Genomic DNA, 14,486 nt, shown 5'->3' on the forward strand with positions numbered 1-14,486 from the left:
TTTTATTGTGCTACTGCTATAATATATGATCTTTAGCTTATAAGTTTATGCCTTATATTAAATTATCTTCATATAAGATTTGCAAGAAAAATGGCTTTTCAGCTTACTTGGGAATTTGGGTGACTTAATTTGGCGAAGGTGATTCTAAAGAAAGAAGTTACAGACTGAAAAGTAAAGTGTGAGAGGAAAGCGCAGGGTCTTTGAGGAGGCGAAGCAGATGCGCCGCGAGCGCCTGCCGCCCTCTTGGTCTGCAGATCAGAGGCGCCTGAAGACAGGGTTTTCATCCAAAACGAGGATGCGGTCGAGGCAGCGCTAGAGGAGGGGGTAGGGACCCCCGGGCAGGAGCAGGTGCGGACCCCAGGCCCAGGGGACACTGTGTCTCCCCGAGGATCTCGGGGGCTCCGTCCCGAGGTCTCGTCCGTGCCTCACCGGCTGGGTCAGCCCCCCAGCAGACCCCAGCACTGGGAACCGAGTTGCCTCTGCCCCTCTGCTGGAGCCCCTGTGGCTCCGCCCGGCTTGCAGCCTGGCTCAGGTGCCCCCTGCCCGGCCAGCTTGCTGTGCTGGGGCCGAGGGCGGTGAGGAGAGTCAAGGCCACCAGCCACCACGTGCAGCAGACCCCCGCGACAGGGCTGTGGAGGGGTTCCAGGCTTCACCTTGGTAAAGGGCACCACGCTGAGAGGTGACACGGAGGGAACCAGAGGCGACGGTGGCGCTCCGAGGGCTCCCTGCATCCTCAGCTGCTACTCCAGCAACTACTGACGGGAGGTCCCACCTGCGTCGACCTGCAGCGCGTCCCGTGAGCCATGTGGAAGGAGGGCGCCGGTGGACGCGGGACCCAGTACCACGGCTCAGCCGCCGCCCCACCCCGCGTGTCCCCCGCGGGCGTGAGAGGACGTGACGGCAAAGGCAGCACAGTCAGAGCAGCTCGTCAGAGGAGTTGCTGTGGAGCCCACCCAGACGCCCATCTGTCCGTAGGAGCAGGCGAGTGACCCGTGATCCTGTACAGAGCAGGATGAGACAAAGCTCAAAGGCACAGCATCGGGGGAAGCGGCCAGGCTCTGAGCTTCCTAGACGCCCTGACAAGTCCGTGGCGTGGAGTCCAGAGCGGGCGGCGGGTCCTCCATCAGCCAGCTTTGCAGCAGCAGTCTGCGTGTAAACCGTGTCACCTGTCCATCAACAGATGAGCGGACAGACTCGGTCCAGCCACACAGTGGACATCACTCAGCCTCTGAAAGGAACGAAGCACTGACACACACTGCTGTGGGTGAACCTGGAAGACGTGATGCTCAGCGAGAGAAGCCAGACGCGGAAGGACACAGTGTGTGATTCCATTTCTGTGAGACGTCCAGAGCAGGCAAATCCCCGGAGACAGAACGTGGGTGACTGGTTGCCAGGGGCTGCAGGGAGGGGGCCATGGGGGGCGACTGCTCATGGGGCGGGGGTGGAATCTCCCTTTGGGGTGATGGAAATGTTTTGGAACTACTGGGTAAAAGTGGTGGGTGCACACCATTATGAGTGTGCTAAACGCCACCGAATCGCTCCCCTTAAAATGGTGAGTTTTGTTATGTGAATTTCACCCCAATTTAAAAACAGCTTTATAAAGGCCTTTACTACGTTCAGCCACTCCCTCGTTCACTCCATCCTCGTGGGTTTTCACGTGCTGGACCGGCAGGAGCGGACACCACGGGCGTGCGCCAGGGGTTCGTGATCAGCGCACTGGTTCTTAACCTGCGGAGATTTTAAAAATACAGTCGCAACCCCAGAGTTTCTGATTCTACAGGCCTAGATGGGGCCCTGGCAGCTACATTTTTAAGCCATTCTGATGATTGATTCTGATGACTAGCCTGGTCTCTAAGTGGCAGAGACAACCTCTGACCAAGCCACAGAAGGCCCAGCTCTGGGCTTTGAAATATCCTCAGTAGCAGCTGGCCGGCTACACTCTGGAGAGCAGGCCAAATCCTGGCACTTGGCACAGGAGTGGCAGAGCCTGGCTTCTCAGCCGCCTGGGGTCTGGTCCTGTTCGAATCGGTGTCATGCTTGTCTCTGACCACGTGGTGGCAGGAGTGAGATGGGTTTGACTTCCAGGGGTTCCCCAACGTCTCTGGGAGCAAGTCAAATGGAAAAGCACCCCTAGTAAAAGAAAACTAGGAATGAGCGTCTTCGGAGAATAAGGAGTTTAGCCCTTAAGATTTATTGAGAGAGTTGGCCATCAGCGGCAGGCCAGTGTCTGTTTCTGAAACAGAGATGTGGTTCTGCTCTGGACGCCTTGGACTTTGGTGCTTTGAGTCTGGGAAGATTACCCAAGGAGGTGAAATTCAAGCCACGTTGGATGAAAGATGGTGTGCAGAACCAAATGGCAACGTGAGAAAGAAAGCACTGGTACGGGCTATGTGAAAGAACTTTGAAAATATTGTGCTTAATATAAAAGAAGCCAAAAGACTGTATGATGGTGCTGTGTGGTTCCATTTATACGTATCTGTAGAGCTAGGAAGTAGATTTGTGGTTGCCTACGGCTGGAGGACTTGGGGGGATGTGGGAGTGACTGCTCATGGGCAGGGGGTTTCTTTTTGACATAATACAGATGTTCTGGAATTAACGGTGATGCTTGTAGCATCTTGTGAGGATACTAAAGCTCATTGAATGGTACACTTCAAATGAGTGGATTGCATGGTATGTGACATACCTCAGCAGAACTATTTTTTAACTTTTAGTTTTATTTATTTTTTGTTGAAGTACAGTTGATTTACAATGTTGTGTTAGGTTCAGGCATACAGCAAAGTAATTCTGTTATATCAATACATACATATGTATATATTTTTATTTTTCAGATTCTTTCCTTTATAGGTTATTACAAGATATTGTATATAGTTCCCTACGCTATACAGTAGGTCCTTGTTTATCTGTTTTATATATAGCAGTGTGTGTCTGTCAATCCCAAACTCCTAATTTATCCCTCCCCCTTTCCTGTCTGGTAACCATAAATTTGTTTTCTGTGTCTGAGGGTCTATTTCTGTTTTCGAAAATGAGTTCACTTGTATCATTTTTTTCTTTTTAGATTCCACAAATAAGTGATATATATGTCTTTCTCTGTCTGACTTACTTCACTTAGTATGAATGCTAATGCAAGAGGCATTATTTCATTCTTTTTAATGGCCGAGTAGTATTCTGTTGTGTATATATACTACATCTTTATCCATTCATCTGTCGATGGACATTTAAGTTGCTTCCATGTCTTGGCTATTGTGAATAGTGCTGCTGTGAACATTGGGGTGCGTGTATCTTTTCGAATTATGGTCTTCTCTGGGAACAGGGCTATTTTAAACAAATATTTGAACATTCCTACATACCAGGGTGTTCAAGGGGCTGGGGATACAGCCATGAACCAAACAAATGATAATCCTTGTCCCACATTCTGGTGGAAAACACATCGAGTCTACAAGGTAAATAGGTAAAGAGATGGTGTGTTAAAGGGTAAGAATTCCTGGAGATGGACATAGGGATACAGGGAATACCGTGAGGGGGTGAGTCTAGGTACGTAGGGCAAGGAAGGTCAGCCTCACTGAGAAGACAGACTTTTTTATTGTGGTAAAATACATGTAACATAAAATTTACCGTCTTAACCATTTTTTAAAATAAATTTATTTATTTATTTATTATTTATTTATTTTTGGCTGCATTGGGTCTTCGTTGCTGTGCGTGGGCTTTCTCTAGTTGCAGCAAGCGGGGGCTACTCTTCGTAGAAGCGCAGGCTTCTCATTGTGGTGGCTTCTCTTTTTGCAGAGCACGGGCTCTAGGCGCGCGAGCTTCAGTAGTTGTGGCACGTGGGCTCAGTAGTTGTGGCTCATGGGCTCTAGAGCGCAGGCTCAGTAGTTGTGGCGCACGGGCTTAGTTCCTCCGCAGCATGTGGGATCTTCCCGGACCAGGGCTCGAACCCATGTCCCCTGCATTGGCAGGCGGATTCTTAACCACTTCGCCACCAGGGAAGTCCCATAACCATTTTTAAGTGTACAGTTCTGTGGTATTATATATTTATACATTCATAATGTCGTGCAGCCGTCACCACCATCCACCTCCAGAACTCTTTCCATCTTGCAAAACTAACTCTGTCCCTGTTGAGTGTTAACCTTCCGCTCCCCCTCCCCCAGCACCTGGCAACCATGCTACTTTCTGTCTCTGTTCCAACGTCTCTAGGTACTTGTAAGTACTCATATTAGTGGAGTCATGCCATATTTGTCTTTTGCGATTGGCTTATTTCACTTAGTGAAATGCCCTCAAGATTCATCCATGCTGTAGCACGTGTCAGAATTCCCTTCCTTTTTAAAGGCTGAATAATATTCCATCATATGGATGGACCATGTTTTACTTATCCATTCATCCGTTGATAGATACTTGTGTTGCTTCCACCTTTTAGCAATTGTGAATAACGCTGCTATGAACATGGGTGTACAAGTGTATCTTTGAGACCCTGCTTTCAATTCTTTTGAGTATATAGCCAGGGGTGGAATTTCTGGATTATATGGTAATTCTATTTTTAATTTTTTTGAGGAACCCCCATATTGTTTTCCACAGTGGTTGCATTATGTTACATTCCCACGAACAGTGCACAAGGGTTCAGGTTTCTCCATGTCTTTGCCAACATCTGTGATTTTCTTTTTCTTTTTAAAATTTTGTTTATTTATTGGCCGCGCCTCGAGGCTTGCAGAATTTTTGTTCCCTGACCAGGGATCAAACCCGGGCCCTGGCAGAGAAAGCTCCGAGTCTTAACCGCCCCGCCCCCGCCTCCAAGGAATTCGCATTCTTTTTCTTTTTTTTAACAATAGCCATTCTAATAGGTGTGAGGTGGCATCTCATTGTAGCTTTGATTTGCATTTCCCTAATGATTAGTGATGCTGAGCATCCTTTCATCTTTTCGTGTGCTTATGGCCATTCATGTATTTTCTTTGGAGAAATATCTATTCATGTTTTTTGCCCATTTTAAAATCAGGTTGTTTGTTTTTTTCTTGTTGAGTTTTAGATCTCTATATATTCCAGATATTAATCCCTTATCAGATATATGGCTTGCAAATTTTTCTCCCATTCTCTGAGTTGCCTTATTACTTTGTTGATAGTGTATTTTGATGCACAAAATTGTAATTTTCCTGAAGTCCAATTTGCCTATTTTTTCTTTTTTTTGTTTGCGCCTTTGGTAGCATATCCATAGATTGATTGCCAAATCCAATGTTGTGAAGCCTTTGTCCTCTGTTCTTCTAACAGTTTTATAGTTTTAGGTCTTACATTCAAATCTTTGATCCATTTTGAATTAATGTTTGTGTATGGCATTATATGAGTCCAACTTCACTCTTTTGCGCGTGGATATCCAGTGTTCCCAGCACCATTTCTTGAAAAAACTGTCCTTTCCCCATTGAATGGTCTTTACATCCTTGTCACAAATCATTTGACCATATGTGTGAGAACTTATTTATGGGCTCTCTATTCTATTTCATTTCATTGTTCTATATGTCCCTTTATGCCAGTATACACTATTTTGATCAACGTAGCTTTGTAGTAAGTTTTGAAATCAGGAAGTATGAGTCCTCCAGCTTTGTTCTTTTTCAAGATTGTTTTGGCTCTTTGAGATACCATATGAATTTTAAGTTGAATTTTTCTGTTTTTACAAAAAAAAAAAAAACCTTCATTGGGATCTTGAAAAGGATTGTGTTGAATCTGCAGATTACCTTAAATCATATTGACACTTTAATTTTGTCTTCCAATCCGTGAACGTAGGATGTGTTTCCATTTATTTACGTCTTCTTTCATTTCCTTCAGCAATATTTTGTAATTTTCATTGTACAGCCCTTTCAACTTTTTTTCTTTTTTTAAATTAATTTTTATTAGATTATAGTTGATTTACAATGTTATGTTAGTTTCTGCTGCACAGCAAAGTGAGTCAGTTATACAAATACATGTATCAACTCTTTTTTAGGTTCTATTCCCACATAGGTCATTACAGAGTATTGAGTAGAGTTCCCTATGCTATACAGTAGGCTCTTGTTAGTTATCTATTCTATATATTATAGTGTGTGTATGTCAATCCCAATCTCCCAATTTGTCCCTCCTCCCCACCCTTTCCCCCTTGGTAGCCATAATTTTGTTTTCTCCATCTGTGACTCTATTTCTATGTTGTAATTAAGTTCATTTGTACTTTTAGATTCCAAGTCTTGCATCTTTTGATTAAATTCATTCATAAGTGTTTTATTCTTTTTGATGCTATTGTAAATGGAATTGTTTTTGTAATTTCCTTTTCAGACAAAGGTGTATAAGTAGGCGTATCGTGATTTTATTTGTTGACTTTGTATCCTACTATTTTGCTGAATTCATTTTTTTTGTGGAGTCCTAGTTGACAGTGTTTTATTTCTTTTAGTACTTTGAATATATTGGCCCACTGTCTTCTGACTTCCAAAGTTTCTGATGAGAAATCTGCTTATAATCTTATTGAGGATCCCTTGTATGGAACACGTCACTTCTCTCTTGCTGCTTTCAAGACTCTTTGTCTTTTGAAAGTTTGATGGTAATGTGTCTCGGTGTGGGTTTCTTGGAGTTCATTGAGCTTCTTGTTTATTTATATTCATGTCTTTCATCAAATTTGTGAAGTTTTCAGCATTATTTCTTCAAATATTCTCTCTGCCACACTCTCTCTCTCTTTTCCCCCGGGGACTCCTGTAATGCATATGTTGGTGTGTTTGCTGGTATCCCACACGTCCCTTAGGCTCCATTTGCTTTTCTTCAATCTTTTTACTTCCTGTCCCTCAGACTCAATAATTCCATTGTCCTATCTTCTAGTTAGCAGATTCTTCTGCCTGCTCAAACCTGCCTTTGAATCCCTCTAGTGAATTTTTTATTTCAGTTACCATGATTTTCAGGTCCAGAATTTCTTTTTTGTTTTGTTTGGTTTGGGTTTGGGTTTGGGTTTTTTAGGTTTACTATTTCTTTATTGATGTTTCCATTTTGTTTATACATTATTTTCTCAACTCTCTCAACATCTTCCTTTAGTTCTTTGAGCATCTTTAAGACAGTTGTTTTAAAGTCTTTGTCTAACAGGTCTTTTATCAGGTCTTTTTTAGGAACAGTTTCCATTGATTATTTTTCTCTTTGATTGGGCCATACTTTCTTGTTTCTTTGTATACTTTGTGTTTTTTGTTGTTGTTGAAAACTGGTTATTTGAGTCTAGTAATGTGGTAACTCTGTAAATTAGGTTCTTTCCCCTCCCCAGGGTTTGCTGCATTTTGATGTTGTTGTTGTAGCCTGTCTCTGTGCCAAGGATCACCCTGGGAATATAAACCGAATGTCTTCACAGGTCTTTTCGGAGGCTGTGCCTTTCCCGGGGCATGCACAGTAATGTTCTAATTTCCCCTGTATGTGCAGTTGCTTCTGCATGTCCTTGTCTTTAATGTCTGGCTCCCAAAAGGAGAAAAAAAATGAAGGAGAGGAGGAAGTGTGCCCTCACTTTAAATCCCCCGGAAGTCCCTTCAGCTAGAAGGGGAGGGGCTTGCAACAGTTGGGAGGGGGAGGTGCAACAAGAGTGACTGCCCTCCTCTTTCTACATCTGTGAGCAGAAGCAGCAGTTAGCCACCCGAGGACAGATCCTCGACATTTGGTGGATAGCCACCCTGGCTCCCACGAGCTGCATGCAGGCTTCTCCAGAAACCCATGCACAGGTGTCTGCCACTGGACTAGTGGTGGGGAATGTGTGGCTGATGCCATGTTAGGAGCTGAACTTGACCCAAATGAACTGCAGTTCACTGTCTATGCGTTCTCCTGGAAGTTGCAAGCCTTAAGTAGACTCCAGAGTTCCAAAATAGTTCCGTCAGACAGATTCTGCCAGTGCTGTTGTTGTCTAGGTGGGGAGACAGATCCCTGGCGCTTCCTACTCTGCAATCTTCCCAGAATCCTGCAAGAAGAGAGCTTTTTGAGAGAAGATTTGAAGGATGTGAAGGAGTGAGTCATGTGGGCACTTGGGAAAAAAATGTCTTCCAGGTAGAGAAAACAACAAATGCAAAGGCTTAAGGTGGGAATTCCAGGTTCAGCTGCATGGTTCACTTTGTAAATGGTATTGCACTTTTTTTTTTAATTTTATTTTTTTAACGTCTTTATTGGAGTATAATTGCTTTACAATGGTGTGTTAGTTTCTACTGTATAACAAAGTGAACCAGCTGTACATATACATACATCCCCATATCTCCTCCCTCTGGCGTCTCCCTCCCACCCTCCCTATCCCACCCCTCTAGGTGGTCACAAAGCACCGAGCTGATCTCCCTGTGCTCTGCGGCTGCTTCCCACTAGCTATCTATTTTACATTTGGTAGTATATATATGTCCATGCCTCTCTCCCACTTCGTCCAGCTTACCCTTCCCCTCCCCGTGTCCTCAAGTCCATTCTCTACATCTGCATCTTTATTCCTGTCCTGCCCCTAGGTTCTTCAGAACAATTTTTTTTTTTTAGATTTCATACCTATGTGTTAACATACAGTATTTGTTTTTCTTTTTCTGACTTACTTCACTCTGTATGACAGACAGTATTGCACTTTTAACTTCAAACTCTGCTATATAGGAAAGGAATGAACTTTTGTATATTAATCGTACATCCTTCAACCTTGTTATAATTGCTTATTAGTTCCACGAAGGTTTTTTTTTTTGTCATTTTGGGGGGATTCCTGTAATCATCTGCAAACAAAGACAGTTTTATTTCTTCCTTCCCAAACTGTATACCCTATATTTCCTTTTCCTGTCTTATTGCATTAGCTAGGACTTCTAGTATGATGCTGAATGGGAGTTGTGAGGGGGGACGTTCTGTTCTTTCTGACCATGGTTCATCTGGGTTATATTCATTTATTCTGTGGTTCTTCACTCCTGACAGATAGGCCACCTGACCATGCTCACCTGGAAATCTGGATCTGCTCCTGGGCCCCATATGCCCCTAACAGAACCACAGAGCACTGGATTTGTAGGTCAGAGGACCTCCCACCACACCTGTCTTATTGGCAACCCTGCCCGGATGTCCTGACTTAGGGACTCCTGAGCACGTGCTGGGTCTCTGACCTCCTGAAAACCCAGATCCTTAGTGGCTGTCCCCATTTGCCCCTAGGGCCACATTCCCACCTCCTTCCACCTCACCCCTGACTTATGGGAATCTTCATGTGCTCCTGGATGAAGGTTCCCATTGCCCATCAGTGCCTCTGTCTGCCCAGGGGTTATTCACCAGCTGTCTCTTCAGAGGACCTCATCCACAGGGAAAGTCTTCACCAGGGACTCTGCGAAGCTGGTTACCTTCATGGAAAGAAGCCCTTGCCTTTTCCAGTTAAAAGGAAGGGGAAAGCGACTCGTTTTAGCAGCACGTAGGAGTCATTCCTCACTGCTTACTTAGGCCTCCTGTTTAGAGAGGTATTGGTGACGCAAGAATAATCCGTCTACTCATGCACATATTAATCCACAAGCACGGCCCTGCTCTGTGTTAGGCTCCATGCACGGCAAGGGGGATAATGGACAAATCATTCTTACTTTGCCACCAATGTAGCAGGAGTGAGCGTCTGCATGAAGATGCAGTGCTTTGGAAATGCAGTATTTCTTTTTACATCTTTTCCCACTTCTTACCTTCAGAATAAATCTTTAAGTAGAACATTATCAAATTCTTCACAGAGGCAGGCTGCACAAAGCATCCTCATTGTCTGTCATAAATATAATATCTTTTAAAATCTCCAGCACAACTTACGGGCGTGTTTCCTCTCATAAATCTAGGCTGCCTGTCTCAGATCAAATTCCACTTTGCAAACAGTTTTACAGCTAAATCCTCCCACATAATTTGTAATAGTTTCTTTACGAAGGACATGAGGCTAACTGTGATCCTTTACTGACTTACGTAGCATTTACCATTTTCCTGTTTTTAGAATCCTTATCCCTTTCAAGTGGAATTCTAAAGATATCAGTTTAAGCCACCAACTAATTTCTAATCCTTGCCTGTATTCATATTGACAGATGAGCAGTTCATCTCCTGGCCTTTGTCCTTACTTGATTAGGCAATTCTAATCTTTTCCTGACAATTTGATTATTGACAATATGACCAAGTCTGACTGAGCACCGGGCAAGAAGGTATTCTTGCAGACGGAGGTCCTGAGACCAGCTTAGCTATAGAAAGCCCTTCAGGTAACTCCTCTATATTTTTTCCTCCCCTTTCCATTCTCTCCTTGGACAAGAAATCACAATTCCTATCCTAAGTGCTGGGTTAATATTTCAAAATGCAGATTAGTTTTCAATTCTCCATTGTTAGGACCCTTCATGATGCAGAGATGGGCATCCAGATTGTGTTATTGTCTTAAAAGCTCTAACAGCAGGTGGTCTGGGCAGACCACAGAAGCTCAGCCTCATCTGTGAACGGAGAGGGATTCTCTGGTGAGCGACGTTTCTGCCGAGGTGGTGGTGGATGCTGTGTGGCACGGTCCAGAGCCCTCAAGGTGGAGGATCGTTGCTCAGCTGCGTCGCTCTCCAAGGGAACTGCCCTGGGCTAAGCAGAACCTCCTCACCCATGCCTCCTCCTCCCGGAAGCCCACGTTGAATGACCAGTTGCTGCAGAGGTGCGGTGGCCCAGCCCCTTTGCCTCACTTGGGACTCCTCTGAGGGGCATCCCAGCTCCAGAACTTCTCGTGTGCTCACTGCTGCACCCAAATTGTGCTTGGACTTCGCCCTCTGCCCTCCCCCACTTCCCTCATGTCCTTTTATAGGTGCTGTTCATGAGTGCATCTCTCAATCAGCCCCTACACACCACTCTCCACTTCGGAATCTGTGTCCAGGGAACCGCAGTTGGCACCAGAGTGATCCTGGGAAGTCGACTCTAAAATGGGCCTTTTGAGGCTTCCCTGGTGGCGCAGTGGTTGAGAGTCCGCCTGCCGATGCAGGGGACGCGAGTTCGTGCCCCGGTCCGGGAGGATCCCACGTGCCACGGAGCGGCTGGGCCCGTGAGCCATGGCCGCTGAGCCTGCGCGTCCGGAGCCTGTGCTCCGCAACGGGAGAGGCCACAACAGTGAGAGGCCTGCGTACTGCAAAAAAAATAAAAATAAAAATAAAATAAAATGGGCCTTTTGAACCAGATCACCTGCCAGCTGGTGATGAGGACCCCTCACTGGAGGTCGTGGGTTGAACTCTGATCATCCCTGGCTTGTGCAGGGAAGCAGTTGTTAAAGTTCTTAATGCTGTCTGACTTCAAGGCTCACTATAAAGCTACGGTAATCATGACAGCGTGGTATTAGCAAAAGATTAGACAAATAGGCCAGTGGAACAGCATAGAGAGCCCAGAATAGACTCACACAAATACAGTCAGCTGACCTCTGACACAGGAACGAGGGCAATTTAATGGTGGAAGAAGAGTTTTTACCACAAACAGTGCTGGAACCATTGGACATCCACAAACCAAAAGAAAAACATCTAGACATAGACTTTACACCTTTCACAAAAATGAACAAGCAAAATGGATCACAACTTAAAACCACATAACTGTAAAATGCAAAACTATAAACTTCTAGAATATAACATAGGAGAAAATCTAGGTGACCTTGGGTTTGGCGATGAAGTTTTATTTACTTTTATTTTTTTAATTTAACTATAGCTGATTTACAATATTGTGTCAGTTTCAGGTGTACAGCTTAAGATTCTTTTCCATTATGGTTTATTACAAGATAGTGAGTGTAGTTCCCTGTGCTCTACAGTAGGTCCTTGTTGGTAATCTATTTTATATGTAGTGGTGTGTATCTGCTAATCCCAAGCTCCTAATTGATCCCTCCCCCTACCTTCCCCCTTTGGTAGCCATAAGTTTGTTTCCTATATCTGGGAGTCTGTTTCTTTTTACAAATAAGTTCATTTGTTTTTTTTTTTGTTTGTTTAGATTCCACATGTAAGTGATATCACATGGTATTTGTCTTTCTCTGTCTGACTTACTTCACTTAATATGACAATCTCTAGGTCCATCCATGTTGCTGCAAATGGCATTATTTCATTCTTTTTTATGACTGAGTAGCATTCCATTGTATATATGTACCACATCTTCCTTATCCATTCATCTGTCGATGGACATTTAGGTTGCTTCCATGTCTTGGCTATAGTGAATAGTGCTGCTGTGAACATAGGGGTGTATGTATCTTTTCGTATTATGGTTTTCTCTGGGTATATGCCCAATAGTGGGATTGCTGGGTCCTATGGTAGTTCTGTTTTTAGTTTCTTAAGGAACCTCCATATTGTTCTCCATAGTGGCTGCACCAATTTACATTCCCACCAACAGTGTAGGGTTCCCTTTTCTCCACACCCTCTCCAGCATTTGTTGTTTATAGATTTTTTGACGATGACCATTCTGACCAGTGTGAGGTGATAGCTCATTATAGTTTTGATTTGCATTTCTCTAATAATTAGCGATATTGAGCATCTTTTCATGTGCCTGTTGGCCATGTGTATGTCTTCTTTGGAGAAATGTCTATTTAGGTCCTCTGCCCATTTTTTGATTGGGTTGTATTTTTTGTTTGTTTGTTTTGCAGTACGCAGGCCTCTCACTGTTGTGGCCTCTCCCGTTGCAGAGCACAGGCTCCGGACGCGCAGGCTCAGCGGCCATGGCTCACGGGCCCAGCCGCTCCGCGGCTTGTGGGATCTTCCCGGACCGGGGCACGAACCTGCGTCCCCTGCATTGACAGGCGGACTCTCAACCACTGCGCCACCAGGGAAGCCCCGATTGGGTTGTATTTTTATATTGAGTTGTATGAGCTGCCTGTATATTTTTTCAGTCACATCATTTGCAAATATTTTCTCCCAGTCCATAGTTTGTCTTTTCATTTTGTTTATGGATTCCTTTGCTGTGGAAAAGCTTATAGGTTTGATTAGGTCCCATTTGTTTATTTTTGCTTTTATTTCTTTTGCCTTGGGAGACTGATCTAAGAAACTATTTCTCTGATTTATGTCCAAGAATGTTTTGCCTGTGTTCTCTTTTACGAGCTTTTTGGTGTCATGTCTTATATTTAGGTCTTTAAGCCATTTTGAGTTTATTCTTGTGTATGGTGAGAGGGTGTGTTCTAATTCATTGATTTGCATGCGACTGTCCAACTTTCCAAACACCACTTGCTAAAGAGACTGTCTTTTCCCCATTGTATATTCTTGCCCCCTTTGTCGAAGATTAAATGCCTGTAGGTGTGTGGTTTTATTTCTGGGCTCTCTATTCGGTTCCGTTGATCTATGTATCTGTTTTTGTTGGCGATGACATTTAAATACAACACCAAAAACCTGATCTATGAAAGGAAATATTGATAAGTTGGACTTTATTAAAATTAAAATTGTCTGCTCTGTGAATAACATACTAAAGGAATGAAAAGACAAGCCACCGTCTGGGAGAAAATATTTAGAAAGCAAGTGTCTGATAAAGGACTTGCATCCGGATAGGCACGGACTCTTAAAGTGCAACAGGAAGACAACCAACCCAACTGAAAACCGGGTGGAAGATCCGAACAGACACCTCGGCAAGAAGATACACAGATGGCAAGGAAGCACGTGACGAGATGCTCCGCGTCGTACGTCGTTAGGGAAATGCAAGTTAAAACAACAGTGAGACACCACTAGACACCCATTAGAACGGCTAAAATCCAAAACTCGGGCAACACCAAATGCTGTTGAGGAGAGGGAGCGACAGGAACTCCAGTCATTGCTGGTGGAAGACAGGGTGGTGGCTTCTTACAAAGCTGAACGTACTCCTACCGCACGATCCAGTAGTCACGTTCCTCAGCGCCCACCCAACCGAACGGGAAACGCGTGTCCGCGCAAACACCTGCACGTGAATGTTTACGGCAGCTTCAGTCATAATTGCGAAACCTGGAAGCAACCCAGATGTCCCTCAGCAGGAGACGGATGAACAAACTGTGGTCCATCCAGACAATGGAGTATTATTCAGCGCTAGAAAGAAATGAGCTGTCAGTGCCTGAAAAGACATCACGCAAAAGAAGCCAGTCTGCAAAGGCTGCAGACTGCGTGATCCCGACTCTGTGGCCTTGTGGAGAGGGCAGAGCTCTGGGGACAGTGAAAAGATCAGGGGTTTGAGGGGCAGGGATGCGCAGGTGGGCACAGCGCTTTTTAGGGCAGGGAACCTCTTCTGAATGATCATGTGATTGTGGATACAGGACATTATCCATTGGTCAAAACCCGTAGAACCGGAAAACACAGAGAGCGAGCTTAAACATAAACTGTGGACGTTAGTTAATAATAGTGTATCAATACTGATTCACCAATTGTTGCAAATCTACCTCACTAAGGCCAGATGGTGATAATCAGGGGGTTGTGCGGGAGGAGGGGAGGGTATGGGAGATCTCTAATCAGGGGATTGTGCGGGAGGAGGGGAGGATATGGGAGGTCTCTAATCAGGGGAATTGTGCGGGAGGAGGGGAGGATATGGGAGATCTCTAATCAGGGGAATTGTGCGGGAGGAGGGGAGGA

This window comes from Orcinus orca, chromosome 16 (genome assembly GCF_937001465.1).
Source record: "Orcinus orca chromosome 16, mOrcOrc1.1, whole genome shotgun sequence".
Lineage (NCBI taxonomy): Eukaryota > Metazoa > Chordata > Mammalia > Artiodactyla > Delphinidae > Orcinus > Orcinus orca.